Source organism: Crotalus tigris, unplaced genomic scaffold, assembly GCF_016545835.1.
Source record: "Crotalus tigris isolate CLP2741 ecotype Arizona unplaced genomic scaffold, ASM1654583v1 scf7180000018413.2111637, whole genome shotgun sequence".
Lineage (NCBI taxonomy): Eukaryota > Metazoa > Chordata > Lepidosauria > Squamata > Viperidae > Crotalus > Crotalus tigris.
This window is the reverse complement of record NW_024096990.1, coordinates 753,975-780,870: the sequence shown is the minus strand read 5'-3', so window position 1 is coordinate 780,870 and position 26,896 is coordinate 753,975. Positions and strand designations below refer to the sequence as shown.

At 45.4% G+C, this 26,896-nt stretch overlaps 1 protein-coding gene across 7 annotated transcripts in view; it reads right to left on the bottom strand.

Annotated features, from left to right (window-relative positions):
- The window catches only part of POU2F2 (POU class 2 homeobox 2), a 136,957-nt gene that overhangs the window by 39,902 nt on the left and 70,159 nt on the right, over positions 1-26,896 (bottom strand). The gene's annotated exons all lie outside the window — the stretch shown is intronic.

Sequence of the window (26,896 nt, the reverse complement as noted above, 5' to 3'; positions counted from 1 at the left end):
CCTGCTCCTGGCCTAGCCTAGCACGCACACCTTGATCTGTTTGACCCTGGCTTAGTGTGCTGTGCAAACCCAGCTGGTGTAGTATATAAATCAGTTTTATGGCTCGGCTTACGTGGGTCCAGTCACTGTGGCTTATTCAACAACCCTCACGACTTAGCATGGTGCATGAACCCAACCACTGTCGCCTCAGACTCTGTATTAGCAGTCCTAGTAACTCCATCCCCATCACTTATACAGAAACCTGCTCATGAATATCTTCCTTGCAGGGAACCACACAACTCATAGCATAGGACCCAAAATGGATCCAGCTCTGTTAGATCTAAAATATTTATAGTACATAGAAGAGAATGGTTCACCTATCTTTGTATCTGGGGCAATTTCAGCGCAGGAAATCTGAAAGATCAAGTTGGAAGAATCTAGCTGGGCTGGAGAAAAGCTCTCTGTTCGTGGTCCGTGGAACATTTTATTACTTCATACACGTTCGGGTTGATCTCCAGTATCTAAAACATGGTTTGGAGTGAAGTTCCGCTAAGTCGGCCCAGTCTTTACCATCTGTAAGACGGCCACTGAGAACAGCTGTATGTTAGCGATTAGACTTGCGTTTTTGTCCACTCAACACTTGGGGGAAGCAGAACGCCACAAATTCTCCAACTCACCTGTGGCCAAATAATCCACCACAATCAAGAGACAGCAACACCATGCTAGTAGCAGCAGACGTATCATTATGTCTAGTCTCAACATCAGACATGGTATTCACTAATTTTTACTCCTGATCTCCCTCTACTACATGTAGGAACAGACATGTTTTTAGTTGGGAGCATTCGGTTGTCCTGTTCAGAAGGAACCCACAAAAAGCACAAAAAGCCTACCTGGGAAACAACCACATTGCAGATGTAACCCAATTCAGAGGGTATCTATGGAGGTTTTCATGGTTGTCCCAAAGATGTTTTTTCAAATGGTGACTGGATTTCTTTGTTTTTTGTTTTTTTTTATTCCTTGAAGACATTTCACTGTTCATCCAAGAAGCTTCTTCAATTCTCTGAAAAAGCTGCTTGGATGAGAAGCGAAACATCTTCAAGGGAAAAAAAACACACAAAGAAATCCAGTTGCCGTTTGAAAAAGCACCTTTGGGACAATTCAGAGGTGCATCTGAAGGGCACCACAAGGCCAAGTCCACTAGCTTGTGCACACCCATTGTCACATCTCAGTCTGGCACATATAGTAGTGGATTTATACAAAGCTGAATTTTCTACTGAAGTTGGCAACTGGGGGCTCACAAGCACAGCTGCTCACATCCAGGCAGATCTGCTTTCTATGCCCACAGCATTCAGACGAAGGGACTTTTAACCACACTCACACCTGGCAACATCTTTCCTGCTGTGTCCCTGTGATGTTGCCATGCTGTTGTCCCCAACCCAGTTTTAAGTTGTCCTTAGCAGTAGCAGTGTTGTTTTTCTTCTCTTCCAACATTAGTCAAGGGCAGCCTCAAGGTGTCTGAAATCTGTGAGGCTTTATGTCCCATTAACCTGAAAGGAAGCCAAGTGACTGATGTGCCTGGCTACAGAGGCGACAGATGCAGGATGGGGATCTGCAATGGAAACCTCAAATTGTATTATGCTATAATTTTCTGCTGACTCAAGAGTGGATGGAGAGCAGTTTAACTCAGTAACAGGGAAATTGACCAAGCTACCGAATCAGTAATAATCCATCTTGCATAAAACATATGTTGTCCCGAGGAAAACAATGCGTGGTCCCATCTCCCAATGCCCACGTCTTCCTGTTTAAAGATTTAAAGCTTGCAAACTTGGGAAGGAACTCTTATTGGTCTTCTCATGAGATAGCTTCCTATGTTTATATATTTCAGTTTAATCACCCCAGTCCACTATCTGTGAAATTGGAATTATATCATTCTTCAAAAATGTCTCTGGTCCTTGTAGGCCTGTAAAATTGGTCGCTGCTGATCTCTACAGGAGAAAAACAGAAAGACAGGAAGGAAGGAAGGAAGGAAGGAAGGAAGGAAGGAAGGAAGGAAGGAAGGAAGGAAGGAAGGGAGGGAGGGAGGGAAAAAAGAAAAGAAAAGAAAAGAGAGAGAGAGAGAGAGAAAGAAAGAAAGAAAGAAAGAAAGAAAGAAAGAAAGAAAGAAAGAAAGAAAGAAAGAAAGAAAGAAAGAAAGAAAGAAAGCCAAACCAAACCAAACCAAACCAAACCAAACCAAACCAATTTTGGCTGTAGCAGTCCAATTTTAAAATACTTACCTGGAAACAAATCCTTCTAAGATTAATGTCTTAATCAGATGTCTAGGATTGCAGTATAAGCCACTGATGGCCACCTAGCTCTATTTTGAGAGAGCAATCTAGGATCTAATAGTTGAACTCTTCCAACGCTTATTTTAAAACTTTGCTGTGAAGACAGACCCCATGCCAAAATCAGCCTTGCTGCTTTTCTAGCGGCAGACTAAAAATAAATCTCAGCCAAAGTTTTTGGGACTCTTGTGCAATGACCCAACATCCCTAAAGTGCACAGAAAGCTGCTTGAGTTGACTATCCAAGTTACAGAGCAAGGGAATTAGACACGGAGCGGTTTGGGAAAGTGATCTCAGCCGCGTCTTCCTCTGATCTACGGTTTGGCTTCATCGGCCTTGCGGTGACGCCTTCTCCGTGTGCGTCTCCCCGGATCTTCCCTTCACTATTCGGAACTGCTGGCCGCTCAAAATATGTCTTTCTGTTCGGTGTTTGACTGGTGACTTAGCTACAGGTTGGAAGCGCTGTGTGAGGCATAGAGCAGAGCTGTGTCTTGGGCGAAAGGGGGGGGGATTCATTAAACAACTGGCCATGTTTCCTCCCCGCCCTCCCCAGTGCTGTATATGAGGAACCTGTGGCTAGAATAGCAATAGGCCTACAGGTCAGTAGTAAGGTCCAAGAGGCAGGCACCCTGCCCAGCCCGTCTCCCTGTTCCCATTGCTGGCTGAGGCAGGCGGTAATGAGAGGAGACGGCCGGTGTCGCGGGCGCTCCCCCGGGGCTGTGGTTATTGTATGTGACGCGCCGGCTCCATCGCGCTGCTCATATTTCTCCCCCGATCAATACTTTTGACTCCCTACAAGACAATAATCGCTTGTCCGCGGCCGCCAGTCGATCAAATACATTATTAGAGTGCGCTCCCAGGGGACCAAGGAGCAGGGTGGGCAAGAGAGGGAAAGGGGGGGGGAGGCAGAGAAAATGTTGGGGGGGGGCAGCATGGCAGGACAAGTTTGAAAAGAGGCGGAAGGGGGGGGGGGACAAAGTACAGAATCTTTGTGTCTTCCCTTGCCTATAAGGAGAAATGAGTTTTTTCCAATACAGTCCACAAGGACTTACCATGACTGCACCTCTCATTTAAACCGGTGCACAAGTTCCTTAAGTTTTGCTCCAGGTGTTGAAACATCTGGCCCTCCTTAAAAGTGCTCCTGGATTTCACCTAAGGAGCCAGGCCCAAACTTCAAAATTCACGCCTCGCTAAGTGGCAAACTAGGAGCGCACGGAAGCTTGCTGAGAAATTCTGCTCAGCGCTTTGGGATTTTTGTAATTTCCCCAATATATGTCTATGAAAAAGGTCTTCTGCAGTCACGACAGAAGCCTAAGACTGAACATCAGGCTTGGCAGATGCTATATTTTTTCTATCCTGCTCTATGGAGTAGAGAGTTGGTCTCTGACAGAAGGCCACCTGAAGAGACTAGAAGCATTCGAAATGTGGATTTACAGGCGGCAGTTACGCATAAGCTGGGTTGACAAGATCAGAAATGAGGAGGTGATAAGCCGCCTGGGAAAGCCAAGGGAAATCATCAAAACAATTAAAAAAACGAAAATTAGAATATTTCGGACATGTGATGCGACACCCAGAAAAATATGGCATATTCCATTTAATCCTCCAGGGAAAGATTGAAGGCAAACAAGGTCCAGGCAGAAGAAGAACATTGTGGCTTCAAAATCTAAGGGGCTGGTTTGGACAAAACTCAGCAGCACTTTTTCGTGCGGCTGCTGATAAAAACATGATCGCCAACGTCCGATAACGGATATGGCACAAGAAGAAGTCTATATATGTCTATGTCTCAAGTCATCCAGGTCATGATTGACCCACAGGTGCTCTTTCAAAAGGCAGATGGACTTTACCTTGTTTTTTCTCGGAAGACATTTCACTTCTCCAAGCTTCAGAACTGAAGAAGCTTCTGGGATCACAGTGAAACATCTTCAAGGAAAAACAAAGGAAGTCCAGTTAGTTGCCTTTTGAAAGAGCACCTTTGGGTTTCCCCCATATATTTCATTCTAAGGCAGGAGTGGGGAACTATGGACCTGTTGTGACCTGTGGACTCCATGCTGGCTTGGGAATTCTGGGAATGGATGTCCACAGGTCATCACGGGGCCATAGTTCCCCACTCCCCCACTCTAAGTCAAGATGTCAAGATCTGCTCCAGGTAAGGTCGTTGTTCAATTTTTGCTTCGGATCCATAGCAGGCTTCTTCGCTCCTCTTGATGCCATTTTCTGCTTCCACTGAGCGTTAAGCACAATTCGGCGTGCCACCCAAACTGAGATTGTGATTAATCTTAACGAGGCTCGGCTGAAAGTCACCGGTTTCACCAAGCGTGGTTGAAAAGTCGTTGTTTCCACGATTCTTAATTAAGATGGACATCGTTTGTCAGCTTCTGACCACATGGTTAAATGTGAAAGGCGTGTGACCGTTTCCCGACGCATCTTTGCGGCTCTGCCAGAGACGAAACGAAGGGCAGGGATGCCTAAGGAGACTCTCACCCATCCAGGTCACGGATGTCCCAAAGATACTTTTTCAAAAGGCAACTGGACCTTATTTTTCCTTGAAGATGTTTCGCTTCTTATCCAAGAAGCTTCTTCTGTTTTGAACTGAAGCTTCAAAACTGAGGAAGCTTCTTGGATGAGAAACAAAACATCTTCAAGAAAAAACAAAGTCCAGTTGCCTTTTGAAAAAGCACCTTTGAGAAGGGCAGGATTCCAAGATTCAATGTGGTTTAGTCTTTCCCCAAAACCAGTAATGGCGAACCTTTTGGAGACCGAGTGCCCAAACTGCAACCCAAAACCCACTTATGTATCGTCGGGTGCCAGGTGGGCGTGGCCCATTGGCTGGGCGTGGCTGAATGGTAACGGCAGACTGGGTGGGACTAAAAAGTTCAATCAATCAATTCCAACTTTGCAAGATCTTTTTTTCCCCCGCGAGAAGTTGAAATTGACTGATTGATTGAACCTTTTTTTTTTTTTTGCACACAGCAGCGGAGGCCTAAAGCGAAAAGGTTATATAAAACCCAGCTGAAGGCCTAGGACTGGGGCGACGGCGTGCGTGCCCACAGAGAGGGCTCTGAGTGCCGCCTCTGGCACCCGTGCCATAGGTTCGCCACCACTGCCCTAAACCTTTAAACGATGCTTTAGCTTGCCTGAATGTGGCCTAATCCTAATTTTAAAAGGCAGGACAAGCAGCAACAGATGGAAACTCATCAAGGAGAGAAGCAACCTGGAACTAAGGAGAAATTTCCTGACAGTGAGAACAATTAACCAGTGGAACAACCTGCCTCCAGCAGCAGTGAATGCTCCAACACTGTAAGTTTTTAAGAAGAGACTGGACAGCCATTTGTCTGAAATGGTATAGTGTTTCCTGCCTGAGCAGGGGGTTGGACTAGAAGACCTCCAAGGTCCCTTCCAACTTGATTATTATTATTAACTCTCCCTTCCCCAATCCCCAACCCCTTGTCTTCCTAGCCATATGTCAACAGGAAGCTACTAATGCAAGTTAGGCAATCTTCTTATTAGTCTTAAGACGGTCCTCTTTTTATACCTATGTAACCAGTTCATCGTCACACTAAGTTTTTGTGGCTCAAGTCTGCCCACAGTTTTGTTGACAGATTTATTTTGTGACAGAACATCAGAGGCTGTGAAAAAAAAAAAGGTCACTTTTAAGCATGTGCAGAGCATAGCACTGAACCCGTAAACAACCTCACTAGGCTCTGAGATGGAGTCAGAGGCAAAGTAATCATCCCTAAAGGGAGGAAAGGGGGGGGAATACGCATCCCGCTGTAGATTTAAGGGTTATCAACATGAAAAAGAAAACTCTGGGCATTTTTGAAGGGTTGTGCCTCACAACGGGCACTTGGCAAATGGGTTCTCTCCTGCATGAGAAGTTGACCCTTGACTAAAGGCAGTATAGGGGTGTCCATGCTTGGCAAGTTTAAGACCAGTGGACTTCAACCGCATGGCTGGCTGAGGAATTCTGGGAGTTGAAGTCCAAAAGTCTTAAACTTGCCGAGCTTAGTCACCCCTGGGGTAGACCATTCTGACTCCATCACAGGGGTCATCAGTGAATGGCCAGACCCTGGAAATGTGAGGAAAAAAAGCCCAAAGGCTGATAAGTATTTCATTCTTTTAGGAGTAGCATGCAAAACCCCTTTTGGCCAACTAACTTTAGAAGTCTCTGCCGTTGGGAGTTTCTTCAAGAACGATTCCTGCACGAAGCTGCAAGTTGGATGTCACAGCCTAAGTCAGTGGTGGCGAACCTATGGCACGGGTACCAGTGGTGGCACTCAGAGCCCTCTCTGTGGGCACGCGTGCCGTTGCCCCAGTCCTAGGCCTTCAGCTGGGTTTTATAAAACCTTTTCGCGTTAGGCCTCCGCTGCCGTGTGCAAAAAAAAAAAAAAAAATTCAATCAATTTCAACTTCTCGCGGAAAAAAAAAAGATTTTGCAAAGTTGAAATTGATTGATTGAACTTTGTAGTCCCACCCAGTCTGCTGTTACCACCGCAGCCATGCCCACCCAATTGGCCATGCCCACCCAATGGGCCACACCCAGCCAATGGGCCACACCCACCCTGCACTCGATGATGCATAAGTGGGTTTGGGGTTGCAGTTTGGGCACTCAGTCTCTAAAAGGTTCGCCATCACTGGCCTAAGTGTCTTCTTCCAAACTTACGATTCCATGATTCTCACCCAAATCCGCTTTTCCAAAGAGCTGCACTGTAGCTCCTTACTTTTTAAAGGAAAAAAGGAACGATCCTCTCAGGGCTGAAATAAGTTAGTCTCTTGACCAGATTGGAGGGAAGCTAAAAGTTTAACACTCTTTTAGAAGACCCCCCCCCATATCATCCCCCCCACCCCTTCTCACCTAAGCCGCTAGTCCATAAGCAAGGGAGCTCTTCTCAGAGTCCTCTACTCATTGTAAAGTTATAAAGTCACCCTGCCTGGGTGAGACTTTCACCGAATCTATACCAATGTCGATAGCTCACTGGCTGATTTTGCCTTTGCCTGCAGAGGTTATTTATGTATGTATTTATTAAATTTCTACACCACCCATCTCTCATCAAAGTGGCTCTAGAATAATAATGCAAGCTCAGGGCCTTGGCATTTCTACTCAAAGCCACTGTGAATAAAAGGGTGGGAGATTCATGTTAAAAATAAGATGAAATGAAAGAAAAAAAAAAACAGAGAACCCAAGCAGCAAAACAAAAGCTACTCTGCACAGGGGGTGGAAGGGGAGTCTTCAGCTTCCAAATGAGCTTTGTACTGTTGCAATCCTATTTTGCTGTCTGTGTTTGGCAGCTGAACCAATTTATTCTCACTCAGCTACAAAGCTGGTTTTCTATTAGAAACTCTGGTGATCGGGGAATCCCATTGGTAGGAATTCTTGCTTAACCTTCCTCCTGGTTCCTAGTTTCTCTCTCTTCTCACAGAACCACGGAATTATCGAGTTGGAAAGAACCACAAAGGTCTACTAGTCCAGGGCTTTTCACCCATTGTACCACTTTTAGGATATGGCAATATCCGAATACCACCAGTCACCCAGCAAATTGTCAAAAACTTGATGATTCCCCCCCCCCCAAAAAAGGAAAAAAGTGATAAAGTGCAGGTAGTTCTCGACTTACAACAGTTCACTTAGTAACTGTTCAAAGTTACAACGGCACTGGAAAAAGTGCCCCCCCCCAAGCCACAGCCGAGCAAGACACCTGCCTGCCTGCCCGGTGACGCTCTTCCTCCTGTCGGAGGTTTCCATTGTTGTGAGCATTTCTGTTGAGGATTGGCAGTGGGAGTGGGGTGGGGGGGTGTTTGGTTTTTATTCCCCCCGTCTGCTGGGTGGTTGCAGCAGGTTTTGGTCCCTTCACATGACCCTGGGACACTGTGACCGTCATAAATATGAATCAGTTGCCAAGCATCTGAATGTAAATCACAAGACCCTGGAGATGCTGCAACATTCCAGCTGATTGGCGCTTCTTCAGGGCTCAACAGAAGCACCAGGATCAGTGCTGCTTTCCAGCTGGAGCCTGGCGCTGATTCTGGCGCTTCCGCTGAGCCCTGACAGCCCTGCAGCTCCAGCCATCTCTCACTCAGGCTTGTGTGGTGCTGCCACCGGTTCAGCCCATTCCCCTCCCCCGCTACCACTTTTCTAGGATGGTTGCGTACCACCTGCCAGGTGCCAATGTACCACAGGTGGTACCTGTACCACTGGTTGAAAAGCCCTGCACTAGTCAACTCTCTACCTCATGCAAGAGAAGCATTTCCACTCACCATGAGACATGACTGCCCAACCTCTCCTTAAAAACCTCAATTTAGAAACAGTATTGCAGTGTTGAGCAGATTTTACTATCGGGATGCTTTACCTGGTATTCAAATGAAGTCTAGGGAGCTGCAATTGATACCTGTTATTCACGGTGCTCATTTCTGAGGCCATGAAAAACAGTTCATGGCCATGTCTGTGGAGATTCTCGGTCATCCAGGTCACGGTTGTCCCAAAGGTGCTTTTTCAAGAGACAACTGAACTTTCTTGTTTTTCTTTGAAGACGTTTCATTTCTCATCCAAGAAGCTTCTTCAGCTACGAGCATTCAGAGCTGAAGGAACTTCTTGGATGAGAAGCAAAATGTCTTTAAAGAAAAAAACAACAACAAGAAAGTCCAGTTGCCTCTTGATAACGCACCCTTGGGACAACAGTTCATGACCATCTTCCCTGGAGCCATCCCTTTAGATGTATTTCAACATGACTTTTATGTTTCCGTTTCTGCTGAATCTATGTGTCCGATTGAAGATCCCAAGGTCTTTCAGCTTGTCCCCATATAGTGCATGCCCTAAAGTACTTTGAGTCATCTTTGTGGCACGATTCTTAATGCTCTCCAATTCGTCAATATTCTTCTGGAAATGGAGTCTGCAGATATCTAAAAGATTCAGCTGGTTACACGCCCCTCTTTATGGTACCCCGTATTAAATCACAGGAAAATTTATCTCATTCAGGACATACACTTTTCCCAGCCCAAAGCCCTCCAGATGGGACAGATGGTAATGCGCGTCATCTTCAACCACAAATGGAAATAGTGATACTAATTTCCAGGCCTTTGTAGTATGAAGATGACTAGCCTCAACTCCACGATGGCTGGAAGCACTCCCCAGATTCTTAAACGTGACTTTTTTGCCAGCCCCACCATGGAGACACTGCTGGAGACTGAATATGGGATCCTTGCATCTACAGCAGGGGTCCCCAACCCCGGGCCGTGGCCTATTTGAAATTGAGACGTGTGAGTGGCTGGCCGGAGCACACACGTGCACACAGCTCAATCTGTGTGAGCGGCAGTCCAGAGGGAACTTGCACATGCGTGTAGAGCCTGCTACTCATGCACATTGAGCTGCATATGTGCGCGGCAGCCCGCTGCTTTCACGGCCCTGTTTTCCCCTCCCCCCCCAAGCTGGGCTGCCAAGCCGCAAAAGCTGGGGACAGTTGAGCTATAGCATTAGCCAAAATTAACCAGGTAAACCACTGCACCTGGATCCACAAAGTTTCCTTAGCTATTTTGATTTCCCTTCATGCCAACTTATAGAATCTTTTTACAACGGGGTGTTATCGTTCACCACTCCCTCAGGTGGCTACATGAGAATCTGGGCAGAACCTTCCCGGGTCAGATGAGGGAGATGCTCCACCCTATCATTTGTTCCCATGGTGACCAAAGTAGTAAGAATCTGCAAGGACCTACGGCCAGTGGACTCATCGAGGGACATTTTGCACTGATCCAGGAAGTAGATCTGGCCATCCTGATTAGCCAATGACAATCACTTTATTGCCCGTGAATATTCTATTTCTCTTTTATTTAAAGCCTCAGAAGCTAGCAGTTCTCACCAACGTATTTCTATGAGATTCTACAGGTTAACTCTGTGGCTGTATGTTGTGAAAACAAGTGCCTTTGTCTATCCTGAACCTTTCACTATTCAATTTCCGCTGAGGAGTCTGTTATGAGAGGAGAAAAGGTAAACACATTCCTTTTTCCCCACACTATGCAAAATTTGTATAAGCTTCTATTATGATCCCTCTTCTGTTTTTAAGATATTATCAAATGTCTCCAGAGTAGAATTTTTCTAGCCTCCTGTTTATTTTTGAGGCTCTTTTCTCCATATTTTTTTTTTTTTTCTGGTTGTTTCAGGGGCAGAAATACTAGAAACTGCAATTCCAGCAGATTTGGGGGGGGGAGGATGTCAACTTTTTTGTTGTTAGTTGTGAAGTTGTATCCAACCCACCGTGACCCCATGGACAACGTTCCTCCAGATCTTCCTGTCCTCTACCATCTTCTGGGGTCCATTTAAGCTCACCTCTATTGCTTCAGTGACTCCATCCAGCCACCTCCTTCTCTGTCGTCCCCTTCTTCTCTTGCCCTCCATCTTTCCCAGCATTAGGCCCTTCTCCAGTGAGTCCTTCCTTCTCATTAGGTGGCCAAAGTATTTGAATTTTAACTTCAGGATCTGGCCTTCTAAAGGGAAGTCGGGGTTGATCTCTTCTAGGATTGACCAGTTTGAACACCTTGCAGTCCAAGAGACTTGCAGGAGTCTTCTCCAGCACCAGAGTTCAAAGGCCTCAATTCTTTATCTTTGGCCTCTGCATTCTTGTCACAGGAATATCTGCATTTGAGCACATACATTAAGAATGCAGAAAAATTGCCTGAGTAGGTAACACCAAAAACTATTTAGCCTGGAAGAATTTCCACTGACAATAAGGGCAGGACTGGTAAGCCTTACAGACAGGAGATGACAGCCTGGAGACAACATTATTTTCTGGCCCTTAGGCACAAATCATGAATAACAATAATATCAAATGGCATTGATGACAGGATATGATCCATATGGAGCCATAGGATCCAATATCTAAGGGGCTGCCACAAGGAAGAGGGAGTTAAGCTGTTCTCCAAAGCACCTGAAGGCAGGACAAGAAGCAACGGATGGAAACTAACCAAGGAGAGAAGCAACCTAGCACTAAGGAGAAATTTCCTGATAGTGAGAACAATTAATCAGTGGAACTACTTGCCTCCAGAAGTTGTGAATGCTCCAACACTGGAGGTTTTTAAGAAGAGATTGGACAGCCATTTGCCTGAAACAGTATAAGGCACAGGGTTGGACTAGAAGATCTCCAAAGTTCCTTCCAACTCTCTTATTCTGTTATTCTGATGTAGTACCAAAGATAGAATGCCAACTGTTTTGAGGTGTAATGACTGAGTGACCAAGCCACACTACAATCAAGCAGGTAGGAGCACCAAGTTGGTCGGTTTTAGATGCAGCGCAGCGAAGACAAGAGTCTCTGCCCAAAAGCTTTAGAGAGAAAAGGAAATCAAAAGGGTTTGCTATGGGGATTATGCAACAGCAAAGATGAAGAGATAATTAACCTGGAAGAAAGTAGTCAGGAAAAGAGAAGGTTAAGAGGTTCATGGAAGATCTTATGAGAGGAGATGCTGAAGAGGATGTGGAAAATCAAATCGCAGAGATGTAACTATTTCAAAAGGGAGACATGGTTATCGTGATGAGAAAAGAGAAAATAACTGGCCATTAGGAGTATTTCAGCTAGAATTGTGGGCCTATCAACAAGTTCTTGGCCTGTTAAAGAGGAGTGATGGGAGAAATACATCTTCACGTTTTTTTTTTCACAAATTGTAATATTTTCATAAATGGTAATATTTCAATAGACTTGATGTTGTGTGGTGCACTGCAGCTGTGTTGTGTCCTGCTGTTTGAGGATGAGGGAACTGCAACGCAAACTTCAGGAGTGCATCAGCTTCAGGACAACTGATGCAAGCTTTCCATGTCAGGGTACAGATGAATATTTAAAAAAATATTATTTTGGCAATAAACCAGCAGCGATGATTCCAGCTGCACACCTAGGCAACAGATCTTGGAGCCTGCTCAGTTGCAAAGCCACACGATTGACCCACTCATTTGTGCAGGACATAAAACTAATCTCAACTACAGTTAGTGATTAATTTCAGCCAGTTAAAAAAATGGGCCAGGAATGCTGCATAGAAATGCCCATAGTTCTGTAGATGCTCCACAAATCAAAAAGCAGATTTCTAGACCTTATTGCAACCAGGATAAATTTGAAAGGACTTGTAGAACTTGAAGAGTCTTACCATCAAGCTCATCAGGATTTTCAGGGCTCAAGAGACAAAGCAAACAAGGTAGGAAATATATCCATCTTGATATTACACCTTGAGTGAGTACACCTTATGCAAAATGCTTCATTTTGCACACACAGGTGTGGTTTTGTTGTTGTTGTTTTTTTGCATTTGCATTCACATTAGTTCCCCACTTTTTCCCACACACGTTTGGCATACACATACACGCTCGTACGTCATAGTGTTTATACAGGCTGCCCTCCACTTACGACCACAATTTCTATTGCTGAGCGAGACAGTTAAGTGAATTTCGCCCCGTTTTACGACCTTTCTTGCCACCGCTGTTAAGTGAATCCCTTGGTTGTTAAACGAATCGGGCTTCCCCTCTTGACTTTGCTTGTCAGAAGGTCACAAAAAGGGGATCACATGACCCCAGGACATTGCAACGGTCCTAAATAGGAACCCAGTGGCCAAGCGTCCGAATTTTGATCACACGACCCTGGGAGTGCTGCAACGGCCGAAAGCATGAAAAGTGGTCATAAGTCACTTTTTTTCAGTGCTGTTGTTAACTTCGAATAAATCCCTAAAGTCAGTGATGGCGAACCTTATAGAGACCAAGTGCCGCAACCGCAACCCAAAACCTACTTATTTATCACAAAGTGCCAGGGCCACATCAGCATTGTGATGCCCTCGGGGGGGCATTGGGGCATGGCCCACTGGGTGGGCATGGCTGCGGTTGTCACGGCAGACTGGTTGTGCGTGGCTGGGGTGGGCCACCTCGATGTTGCTCATAGGGGGGGATGCCTATGGGGGCCGGGCTGGGTTGGGGGATATTCAGGGGGTCTCTGGCAGGTGGGGCAGTGGGCAGGAGGCCCAGCATAGATGGGGGAAGGCACGCAATCCTAGCTGGGACTGGGGGGGCATGGCGCCGATGGGGATCCAGCTTTCCCTACTCGGGGTGGCCTTTGGCTTGCTGGGTTTGGGCCTGCTCTACCACCTCTACTTGAGTTTGCTAACTGTCCGCTTTGCCTCCTTTGTGCCTGGTGGGGCTGCCACTCTGGGAGGCAGCGGTGGCCTGATGTATCTGCGCAAGCTGCTAGCAGCAGCGGCTTGCGTGCCTACAGAGAGGGCTCTGAGTGCCACTTCTGGCACACGTGCCATAGGTTCACCACCTCTGCCCTAAGTGAATGGCTGTAAGTCGAGGACAACCTGCATGCACATAAGTTATCTTTTTATACCCATGTTAGCCTCTTCTTATTGTAAGAAACACAAATGGTCTTCCTTATATCCTGCCTTGCATATGCCCGTAACAGTGATGGCGAACCTTTTAGAGACCGAGTGCCCAAACTGCAACCCAAAACCCACTTATGCACTGTCGAGTGCCGGGTGGGCGTGGCCCATTGGGTGGGCGTGGCCCATTGGGTGGGCGTGGCCCAGTGGGTGGGCGTGGCTGCAGACTGGGTGGGACTAAAATAACGGCAGACTGGGTGGGACTAAAAAGTTCTATCAATCAATTCCAACTTTGCAAGATCTTTTTTTTCCCCGCGAGAAGTTGAAATTGACTGATTGAACCTTTTTTTTTTTTTTTTTGCACACGGCGGCGGAGGCCTAAAGCGAAAAGGTTTTATAAAACCCAGCTGAAGGCCTAGGACTGGGGCGATGGCGCGCGTGCCCACAGAGAGGGCTCTGAGTGCCGCCTCTGGCACCCGTGCCATAGGTTCGCCACCACTGGCCTGTAACATCTGGGAGACGCCTGTATTGTGTCAAGCAATCCTCCTCAAATTAATTTCGGGTTCCTTCACATGCTCTGGATTGCAAGGTGATTTCTCCTCCAACAACTCCAGCTTCATTACACGGAGGGACCACGATGCATGAAAACCCAGAGCAGGTTTTTGAAAAGGAGTTTAACTAAGTGGAGAAAAGCTCATTTGTGTTTGAGGCTTTCTTTGGCTTCTCCCCGAGTCTCTCCCGTTCTTCTCTTTGTAAAAATGCCTTTGATCCTTTCTCTCCTTTTTGCAATATTTTTATATAGTAACGAAAGAGCAAAGAAAGAAAAGGGTTCATCAAGTTGCCATGTGTGTATAAATGACATTTATTAGATTTTTTTTTTTAATCTCCCTCCGCGCGCTCTTTCCGTTTGCACCTTGTCAATAATTATAAAGAACATGTCTTTTTTTTTTTCCCAGGGTCTCTGAAATGCTCTGTTTATTTTAAAACTGGAGGAATAACACTGACTCCTCGGAGAGACAAATTCTAAGGCTATGTTTGTATGGGGGGGGGAGTTATGTGATGACAGTGAAACAGAGATAATTTGACATTAATCAGAATCCAGAATTGGCACTCTTGTTTCGGTGCTCGGCTCAGTAATAAAGATCGAGTCTAAACGTGGTCTAAGTGTTTTTCCCCTTTCCAAAGAATAAACCGCAGCCCGTTCTTCCTCCAAAATTGCTTGGATCAGAGGGGCCTCCAACTCAACCTATCGGTACCCAGTTCTAGAAATGCCCAAAGTGAATACATGACAGTGACTCGTTCCTTGTGAGACACCCCTAAAAATCTCACCCATGAAGACACAATGGATTGGGAAGATTGGGGGCTCAACACCTACAATGAATTCCATTTTACAAAAAGAATCTTAAGATGTAACAATCCCATGTTTTCCCGATATTATATTCAGAACACTGAGTTGTTTGTCAATGCCGTACCTATTCACACAAATCCTCAATAGCTTCTTTACCTTTTTTAAGGGGAGGAAAGTATTTTTCCTCATTGTGATGTGTTTTTAAAATGTGGTGGAAAAGTACCATCAGGCAAATGTTTTTTGTAAGTAGAGAAATGGGGTGCGTGCGTGCATGTGTGTGTGTGTGTGTGTGAGAGAGAGAGAGAGAGAGAGAGCAATCTACAACATTTGTGTTCGTAGGGCGTGAACAAAAATAATTTTTGTACCTTCTCTCTCGTGGTAAAGTAACAATGTGATTTGACGACGTGTCGGTGGGACGGTGTCTGTGGAGCTGGGAGAGTGCCAGACACAGACATGGTCTTTGTGTGCAAAAGAATAATTGCCAAGTAAAAAAAAAATGTTTTGACAATGTCATCGGCACCGCTGCAAATGAAGGAAGGAACTCAAAAGGGCCACCTGTTTACAATACATTCGTGGGAGAATGAATGAACGAATGGGGTATGGAATTGGGGGAGCGTACATCACCGAGAAGGCAGGTGTCAGAATTTAACCAGACATCATGTTGAATGAAGAAAAAGAGGCACGGAATCCTATGGATAATTTTTTTTACGACATTATTTTCACGGTTGACATTTGGTTTTTTTACCAATGTTGAGACAAATTATAAACCTCGCAAAGTCAGTCAATAAAGATGCAGAATTCTCACAAAAAATGCGGTGTGAAAGGAGAAGCGTGTTTCAGAGTCAATTCACACAAATGCTTTCCAGCTCAAAGGTGAGGTGGCACGCCAACCCCCTGTTCCTCTGTAAGGATGTAAATTTCCTGAATTATTTGAAGACCGTATTGTTATCTCATTAAAACAATCCATGCTGAGAACTTTTCTGAAGATGGAGAAAAAGGTGCGCTGACGATACAATACTTATCCTGTCTTTTCATTTCTGTCTAAGCTTAATCACAACCCAAATGAGCTGTAAATAGTTGCCTCTCCACACAGTGTCTACCACGGATTGTAAAAAGGACACTACGGGACACAAGCTCTTGTCTCCACATGGACGATACTTGAGCGTTTCCCTTTTCTTCTCAAATCCCAAACTTGCTTTTACAAAACCTCCATTTTTACTGTCTTCCAACATTTATTTATTTTTTTTTATTTCCAGTCCTCACAAAGCTTCGGCACTTGATGCTCTTTTTTTTTTTTTTAACCCAGATCTGGAAGCCCGGCGCAATCTACCCCTGAAACTCTAGGCACAGATTCAGCACCATAAATCTTCAGTCAAGTTACATATTCATTCTCACACAGGGCAGGATTAGTACTGGAAAACACTCCATCATATCATCATGCATGGTGGGTTCAGAGAACATCTCTGCATCTTCTAACGCCCGCCTTCAGGTTAATTTTACAATGAATTATTTCCTGGCTTTATACCTGCAGTCTCCAGACTTGATTAGGACCATATAGGATCTGAATCACTGAAACAGTCTCTCTCTCTCTCTCTCTCTCTCTCTCTCTCTCTCTCTCTCTCTCTCTCTCTCTCTCTCTCTCTCTCTCTCTTTATCTCTCTCTCTCTCCTATCTATCTATCTATCTATCTATATCTCCCCCCCCCCTGTAGTTGTGTGGGCAACTGCATGTCCCAACCTCCACTACTCTGCTATTGCTCTGCTCGGAAGTAAGGAAGGATGCTTAATATGCTCTAAGGAGGCAACTAATTTACCTTAAGGGCTCTGGAGCGGCCCCCCAACGATAAGGGGAATTTCAGAAACACAGGAAGGGCAGGTGGGGAGGGGCTCACCTTAGAGTGAACAATGCTTCCACTCAACGAACGGGGGGGGGGGCATGGATAAGGACAGGGGAGAAAGAGAAATACAGAGGGGGGACCCAGGAATTCTCAGTGAGATATTATTTGGGAAGGATAAAACTGAAGCCAGGATGATAAATAGGATTAATATAATGGGGCGTGGGGAGTCGGCCCCCCGAGCCGCAGCATCCCTTTCCATCCCCCAGCGGCTGTGCTTTCTGGGGGGGGGGCATCCGTCAGCCCAAGCGCCTGACAATGAAAATGGTTTCAAGCCACGGCTGCCCGATCGATACTGTGCGGGGGGAGAGAGAGGGGGGCTGCTAGCTACGGCAGGGCCAGGCCTCTCGTTCACTTGCTGGCTCTCTCTCTCTCTCTCTCTCTCTCTCTCTCTCTCGCCCTCCCCCCCCCACACCTTTCCACCCAGCGAATTCTCCCTTCTCCTCGCTTCAGACGCATTTCATTTTCTTTCCTATTCCATTCCCTGGTTCCTGCGTTGCAGCAGACTTGGGGGGGGGGGTTGCTTGGAATGGGGGGAGGTGACATACCCACCCTGTCTGGTCGGTCTCTCTCTCTCTCTCTCTCTCTCTCTTTCTCTCTCTGTGTCACAATTTCGCAGTTCTCAGCATGCCTTGCCAAAGCTATAATAGTAATAATAATTTTTTAAAAGCAATAACAGCAACAAAACCTGGGGGAACAGCTGGGTTTCTTTCCTTTCACCAAACTCCCCCCCCTCGCCCCCAGCCCCATTAAATTAAAGCACACGGTAGAGAACCAAGAGATAACTCCCCAAACCTTCCTCGCTAGCCTTTATAGCCACGGACAAAGAAATCAGTAACCGCCACCACCGGACAGGTACAGGAACCCGGCCAAGGTCACCAAAATGCCTACGACGGACGGGTGGGGGAAACTGCACCCCGATTCTTTCTCCTCCTTGCTTCTCCCATCCCCAGCTTTCATCCAACCCGGAGATGCAGAGTTGTCGCCCTCACCCCAATGCCCGCTGGCTCCCCAAATCGGCAGTGCCCTTCCGCAGGAGAAACCTCTGCTCCTTCCGGGCATGCAACGGGCATCACCATCCCCAAGCAACCAGGGTGTGGAGAACAGCCGTGGTTCGGGTTTGCTCCTCTTGGGGAGCCATTTAGGCCGAGCGAGGCCATTGCTTAAATGCATTCAGTTGTGTTAAAGGGCAGCAGACGGTGATTGTTTAATTTATAATGGCACTGTAACCCCAGGGAAGGAAGGGGTGCGATCAGAATGCCGAACCCGAGGCACCAAAATATCTCAGCAACTACACTACAAGGTTACTTAATCAGGCTGGAGCAGCTGCAGGGAAGAAGATGGAGGCTTCGGAATGCAGGCAGTCCCCCCGACTTACAACAGTGTGCTTAGGGACCGTCTGAAGTTGCAACGGCACGACTTAGGATCGTTTTTCACACTTACGACTGTCGCAGCATCCCCCGGGGGTCACATAATCAAAAGCCAGGTGCTTGGCAACTGATTCGTATTTACGACGAATCTCAGTAAGTCCTGAGATCCCTTTTTGCGACCTTCTGACCACCAAAGTCAGTGGGGTAGCCGGGTTCACAACCATGTTACTAACTTAACAACTGCGGCGATTCACTTAACAACGGTGGAAAGAAAGGTGATAAAATGGGGCAAAACTCACTTAGCAACTGTCTCACGTAGCAGCAGAAATTCTGGGCCTCAATGGCGATCGTTAAGGCGAGGACTACCTGTATTCGGGATGGGGAGAAGTGGCCCCCCCAGAGGCAACTTGAGATGGACACATTCCACTTTGTGAAGCTCCAGCATCCAGCATCACCAAGATCCAGTCCACCCATCCATTTCCCCAACAACCTGTTGCTTCTGGCCTCTTCTGCGCTCTTCCTGAATATTGGCTTTATCTCATCGAAGGATTTCGACGGCCCCAATTCCAGCCAATCCACTTTCCTCCCAACTCAACCTCACGTCCCAAAGTTCCCTGAAAGATCCCCCTCCATGGACCGCAGATATGTTTCCCCAGCTCTTCCTGGATTGTTTTCATTACTGTCCAATTAGTGTACAAGAAATCATCCCCATCATCTTAGATTTATATTCTACACCTGTCCCTCAGGAGAGCTCAAGGCAACATTCCCCCCCCCCGCTCCAGTTTTCACCCCAGAACAGCCCCGTAAAGGAGGTTGGGGTGTGGAAGGACTGGCGCAACGTCACCCAGTTTGACTTCACAGCTGAGATTTTAACTGGCATTTGTCCATTTCTGCTCTGAGACCCTCATCACAACACCGCACTGGCACGTGGAACTGTTACAGGTGGTCCTCGACATACGACTGCAGTTGAGCCCCAAATTTCTCTTGCTACGGGAGACATTTGCTAAAGTGAGTTTTGCCCTTGCCCCAATTGTTAGGTGAATCTCTGCAGTTGATAGCACGGTTGTGAAGTGAAACTTGGCTTGTCGGAAGGTTGCAAAAGGTGATCACATGACCCAAGAATACCGCAACTGTCATAAATACAAGTCAGTCGCCTAGCGTCTGAATTTTGATGACATGACCAGGGGGACGCTGCAATGGTCGTAAGTGTGGGAAATGGTCATCGTCCCTTTTTTTTAGTGCCCTTGTAATTTCAAATGGTCACTAAACAAACACTTGTAATAACTGTTGTATTGGTGAGGTGAGCAGCCGTATAAATCAGGATAAATAAATAAAGTTATTCATACTTTCCCTGGGATTTATGTTGACTAGATGACCTCCAAGGTCCCTTCCAAGTTTACTACTACTACTACTACTACTATTACTATTATTATTATTATTATTATTATTATTATTATTATTATTATTATTATTATTATTATTATTAAAGCTTCCTCCTTCTTTTCTCTTATTCAGGATTCAAAGCAAGATCATGCCAATAATCGCATCACAATGCCTTAATTGCATCGCCCACCCAGAGTTACCCTGGGGCGCCCAATAAATTTTATAAACAAATTAAATAAGTTAAGAATTAGAAGGAATGGCACCTCGTGGAGCAACAACGACTCATTGTTTTAAAAATCGAATTATATTTTTTTCACCTTCTCAGTTGCCTATCACTTACTTGTGACAGGATAGGGCAGTGGTGGCGAACCTATGGCACGGGTGCCAGAGGCGGCACTCAGAGCCCTCTCTATGGGCACGTGCGCCATCGCCCCAGTCCTAGGCCTTCAGCTGGGTTTTATAAAACCTTTTCGCTTTAGGCCTCCGCCGCCATGTACAAAAAAAAAAGGTTCAATCAATCAGTCAATTTCAACTTCTCCCGGGGAAAAAAAAAATCTTGCAAAGTTAGAATTGATTGATTGAACTTTTTAGTCCCACCCAGTCTGCTGTTATCACCGCAGCCACACCCACCCAATTGGCAACACCCAGCCAATGGGCCACCACCCACCCGGCACCCGACGAGGCATAAGTGGGTTTTGGGTTGCAGTTTGGGCACTCGGTCTCTAAAAGGTTCGCCATCACTGGGATAGGGGGTTACCTAAGGCAGTTTATGGCCCCTGGGGAGTGTGGGAAGCAAGATGTCACCCAACTCATGATGTCATTGTGCACATTTATCATATCGTTATTTAATTCGTGTCATTTGTGCAATGGCGTCATGATAAGTACGAGGTCATGATGGCGTTTCTCGGTCATCTATAGTGGTGGGAAACAGAAGAGTATAAACATACTCGGGAAAAATGGGTCACAGAGCCCTCGCTACCACCTGTTGGCTCCTTTCAACTAGGGAACACCCCACAGGAGTTTTCAGGCACAGCATTATGGAAATCAATAAAAGCTATTCAAGACTACACTTTTTGCGCTTACATTTTATTTAGGCTGGGCTTGGCTGAGAGAAGCGGCTGGGAAGTTAGGGGCCACGGTTCAAGTGTCCGTTGTCTTCTCTCTGCCAGTAGCCCCCCAATTTTGCTACCTTGTCAGGATTAAAACATACGGACTGGAACGTCTAACACTTGCCTCTCTCTTCTCAATAGTAGCACTTGTCTTCAGGCGTTCTCAAGGAGACCCTGGCTGGGTTCTGACAACCCACTTTAAATTTTGCTTAACTTAACAAAGCACATTTGCTGACTGTGTTCCCTACCCAGGCACTACCCAAATCACGAAACCATGTTATGGTTGAATGTGACAGCCCGATTCTACAGCAGTCTGTAGAATGGATGGCTTCCCACCACATGCTGAACACAAATGACTCAGCCTCATTTTAGCCTCATCTAGCATTTGTATAAGCGCAGCCGGTTTGGCGTGGCAGGAAAAATGCATTTATTCCCCATCTGGCTAGGGCTTTCAACTCACTTTGGAGAACCACGGACAAGATTGGAAAGCTCCAAGTATCCAGGGTGCTTGTGAGGGCGACTTTCTGGGTTGGAAACCAATCCAGTGGTCCTCTCAAGCTGCTTGCAATTCCTACTCCCCCTTCATACAATTTGCCCAATTGCCAGACCTGTCCATCAGGCCTGCATCGGCTGCTAGGAGTCACGCTGTGAGGTGAGGATGCTGTACCCTCAGGGGGTCAAGAGTAGGGCGGGGGGGGGGGTCATAGTAACACCTCCTCCTATAATCAAGGGGGTTAGCCTATGTCTCCCCACCTCTGCCAGGAGACCCTCATGTCTCTATGTTGTGAGCAAAGGAAGAAATCCTTACTTTCAGGAAGTCAACAAGGATGAAGTTCAGACAGAACCTCTGGATATACAGTGATTTGTTTCTCCTGGGCCTTCAAGTCAGGGCTGATCCCTGGATTAGTCCCTTAGTTTCTTGGCAAAAAATTAGTGGTTTGCCCTTGCCTCCTTCCTACCGCCAAGAGAGAAGGATGGCTCCAGGTCACCCAACAAATCTTTGTGCCTAAGACTGGACTAAAACACATGGTCTCTCAGTTGCCAGCTTGGTACTTTAACTACTTCACCAGACTGGCTTTCTCTGGATATATTGGCACCGCAAAAACCGAGAGAAGTTAAGCATCACAGGGAAGAGGTCTCAAACATTCTTTGTTGTGTTTTCTTTATGCCTTATCACTCCTTTTTATTTGCTTTTAGCGTTTCACTCTTTCGTATTTATATTCTTCATTTTGAATCATCTGCTTGAAGAGTGTAAAGCAACTACATGCTTAGAATAAAGCTTTTTTTTTCCCAACAAGGACAAACCAGTTCTGAATATAATACAACAGATCATCATCTCCCAAGTGTCAAAAATCACCAGAAAGAGGTAGATGAATTTAGAATTTCCAGTACTACCTGCTTTGTAGGTCAAAATCATTCAGTTCAAGTGTTCTTTAATTATAAGGCGTTTGAATGCTAATTCTCATGTCCTTGTCATTCGTACCATGATAAGACATTCAGTTTCAACGTAACCGTGATCCATTTATTACAAAACAAACACGTCAACTTTAATAGGATTTGTCTGGAACAGGTGTAGTTTTATGACAGAATATGCCTCCCTATGTTATTAAACTATAAAACTGAAGCTGAGGGGAATTCTTCTCATTTGGACCAAGGGAGAGTGAATTCAGTACTCTGGGCTGGTCTTAAAAGTTGTCATTTCTACCTGAAATGACAGGTGGAAATCACCTGACTGTAGACCAGCGGTGTCAAACTGCCAGTCGCGGGCCGGATGCTTCATGGCGAAACCGCGTCCACCCCATTGCTGGCAATGGAAAAAAAAGTCGCAATACATCGCGACACGTCACGTGACGTTGCAAGTTTGACACCCCTACTGTAGATTATGAAACTCTCCTTAACATTTATCTCTGACTTCAATCAAACTTTGACTGCAATCTTTATACATACAGGTGTTGCACCAGAGCAAAAGGAGGGCCTCACCGATTATCCACCATGAAGTTAAAGCCTACTTCTCCACAGCTTCTCTATCCCATCTTGTCCAAACCCATCTGAATGCCAGGTGCCTTTAGAACAGTGTTTCTCAACCTTGACAATTTTAAGGCATGTGGACTTCAACTCCCAGAATTCCACAGCCAGCATTGCTGGCTGTGGAATTCTGGGAGTTGAAGTCCACATGCCTTAAAATTGTCAAGGTTGAGAAACACTGCTTTAGAACAATACTTCTCAGCCTTGGCAACCTTAAGCTGTGTGGACTTCAGCTCCCAGAATTCCCCAGCCAGCCAGAATTCTAGGAGTTGAAGTCCACACATCTTAAAATGGCCAAAGGTTGAGAAACGTTGCTTTGGAGAGACTAATAAAATGGAAGTTGTGATGAGGACAGAAGAAGCTTTCCGAAAAGAACACTATTTGCTTCCTATCCCAAATTCTCTCGTGGCAGCTTTTTCTATAACTAGCAAGGGAGCTGCACCCCCATCACCCTGCTGGAAGTCGGTCTCCACTGAATTGCTGGTAATTAAAATCCTGTTAAACCTCATTAAGGAGCTTCACTTCCGACCTCATTAAATAATGAGGAGAGAGAGGGACTAAAATGTGGTTGCTTGCCAAACCGTGGCCTGATCGCTCACTTTACATTTTCTTTCTCTCTTCCCCCTCTCCCTTTCCTCTCTTTGTCCTGCACTTAGGAAAAGGATGAGATGCAATTTTCCAAAAACTCTCTCCGGGTTCAGTTTGGCTGTTTGCTTTTTAAAAATAAAAATCTGTAAGCCAGCCCTTGGACCAACACACAGTTTATACAACCATATTCTTTTTTGTAAAATAGATGCTTATAATCACCAGACAGGAAAAAAGAGGTTTCTGTGGACACAGAGTTATTGGGGATGATCAGCACAGACAAGTCTAAATCTACATCTCAGTTCCTGAGAATCAGAACTGCAGCAGCCTGAGGATGGGAGGGAAAGAGAGAAAATTTTGCCGGTCGTGAACATTCAAAGTAGGAAACCACTGCTGGCTTGTGGCAAATCCTCCAGTCATCTTTTACTCTGTTCCCAGCTAAAATATTTCTTTCGTTTCTGGATGGAATCATCTGGAAGGGTTCCTGAACTCCTGGATGGAGAGATTCGCCAAGAAAGGTTCCTGAGCTCCATAATTCTGCATACAGGTAGTCCTTGACTTACAACCACAACTGAGCCCAAGATTTCTCTCGTTAGGCAAGTTCTGTTGTTAAGTGAGTTTTGCCCCATTTTAGGACCTCTTTTTCCACAATTGGTAAGCGAATCCCTGCAGTTAAGTGAGTCAGGCAGTCATGAAGCCAGTTTGGCTTCCCCTATTGACTTTGCATGTCGGAAGCTGGCTAAGTGACAAATGGTGGTCCAATGGCCCCAGGACAGGGCAACTGTCGTGAATACATGCCAGGTGCCAAGAGCTTGAATTTCAATCACGTGTCCATGGGGATGCTGCAATGGACGTAAGTCACTTTTTTCAGTGTTGTTGTAATTTTGAATGGTCAGTAAACAAATGGCGGTTGAGAACTATCTATAAGGGCCTCCAATCTCTCACCACATCAGTTTAGAACAGTGTTTCCCAAACTTGACAATTTTAAGGCATGTGGACTTCAACTCCCAGAATTCCACAGCCAGTGTTGTTGTTGCTGGCTGTGGAATTCTGGGAGTTGAAGTCCACATGCCTTAAAATTGTCAAGTTTGGGAAACACTGGTTTAGAAGGATTCGCTTACTATGGGAAATGACACGTGTGTCATTTCCTTCGTTTTCACAGCCCAATGTTCTCCGCTAGGATAGGCAAACCGAAATCCAAAGATGTAGCCATCTGCAGACATTTCCTTCCCTGCCCCTTCGCCTACACCAGGGGTTCCCATTTTAAGACTTGTGAATTTCAACTCCCAGAATTCCCCAGCCAGCCATGCATGGCTGGCTGGGGAATTCTGGGAGTTGAAGTCCACAAGTCTTAAAGTGGCCAAGTTTGAGGACCCCTGGCCTACACCAACGTTTCTCAACTTTAAGACATGTGGACTTCAACTCCCAACGTTCTCAGCATGCTAGCTAGGGAATTCTGGGAGTTGGAAGTCCACTCGTCTTAAAGAGATGAAGGTTGAGAAATACTGGCCTATACAAGAGACAATGGCTCTTCGAACATCGCTTAATTGCTTCAGCTACTAAGTGAACCAGGCACACAGGAGGCTTTAACATACTCAAATAATGTTGGTATGCTACCTTTCAAGCTTCTAATCTTTTCCTTCCGAAGAATTATGGTCTAAGCCAGTGTTTCCCAAACTTGACAATTTTAAGGCATGTGGACTTCAACTCCCAGAATTCCACAGCCAGTGTTGTTGTAATTTTGAATGGTCAGTAAACAAATGGCGGTTGAGAACTATCTATAAGGGCCTCCAATCTCTCGCCACATCAGTTTAGAACAGTGTTTCCCAAACTTGACAATTTTAAGGCATGTGGACTTCAACTCCCAGAATTCCACAGCCAATTCTGGGAGTTGACGTCCACAAGTCTTAAAGTTGCCAGGGTTGGATATCCCTGGTTTCTCCCATCCAATCCTCGATAACAACCTATTAGGGAACTTAGCTTGAGATTGGCTCAAAGTCAACCAGGGTGATTTTCTGAGTGAGTAGGAGTTGATAGCCATGTTTTCCCATGCAAAGAAATAAACAAGCAAAGCCCTCACAAAAACAACCATTAATATAACACACTTTCTATTTCTGCAGTTTTCAAAACGAAGATTGTTTCATTTTTCTTTCTTTTAATGATCTGGCACTATTAATGACACAGACATTTAACAAAATGTAATGAATCTCAAGTCCAGCTTCCCTGCAATGACCCCGGCCTGATTTACTGCAGAGTGGAACAGACTAAAAAAGGCAATTTACTTGGACTGGATGCCGCAGAAATGTTGAGGGGCCACAACCACATCTTTTGTCTTTTTGTTCTTTTATCCAGAGCAGGGTTTCCTCCAGCAGATGCTGACCAAGTTATCAATTCCCAAATCCCTAACTAGCCTGACTCTTGGTATCGGATGCATCTGCAGGCACCAGATTGGAGAAATCTGTGTCATTTTTTTTCTTGGCTCAGGGTGTCAGCAATCCATTGCTCCATGTTCTTCAATCATTAGGTTTCCATTGCATTCACACTCAGATAAATCCAAATGGGGTGGAGGACGGGGGGGGGGAGAACGGGACAAGCAGTTACATATAAGAATGGGAGACGTTTTAATTATTCAGCCACAAAGCCTTCCAACTTTAGGGAAGGCCAGCTAGAGACATTTTGTGCCTCCAGCATACCCAGAATTTCCATATTCTCCTGAGCCTTCTCCATGGTTGGCTTTCTAGTTGGGAAATGCAATTTTTAAAAAAAATACCCATTTAAACAGCATTTAAAATCAACGTGTGTTCCTTGGACGTTGTTTGTCACCAAGTAGCATTTTATGTTTTTTTTTAGTTGCATATTTATGCGATTTTACACTGAGTTGTTTTAGGTTTTTTGTAAGCTGCCTTGAGGGTCTACTTTGATGGAAAGGCCCAGGGTATGTTTTAAATGAATAAAAAAAAAACCTAAATAAATCCTTGCTGTTTCAATTTAACAGGTCAGATAGAAAATCTCAAGGGTTTTTTTTTTCCTTCCACACTTGTACATATCCCTCCACCACAGCTTGTGAAAAATACTTCCCTTCTCTCTCTGGCTACAGCTTCTTCCCTCCATCGCCTCATCGTCCTTTGTCCTTCCCACCTAAGCTATTTTTTTTTAACGTCTCTGAATACAGATGTATATTTGGAGAAGATTTAGAGAGGCTTTGCAACCGAGTTTAAAATTGATAAGCTGAGTTCACAAACATTTTTTTTTTGTCTTAACATACAGTATTTTATGAACCAATAAAGTTACTTTGATATTCTATACTCTGCAAAATCAGGGGGAAAAAATCATCAGGAATAAGCAGGTTGACTGAACTCAACCACTGAAAGATTTCACCTTGGCAAATACCTGGCATTTAAACTACATTTGCTGAAATAAAAAGGGCCACTTTTGTAAGAGAGTTAAAAGTTGTCTTGCGTCTTTATTGCCAGTCTTGGGGGATCAGTTGGGCATATGTGTGGGTAGATGGAGAAAGGTGGGCTAAATATTCCCATATTTAGAGGGAACTGA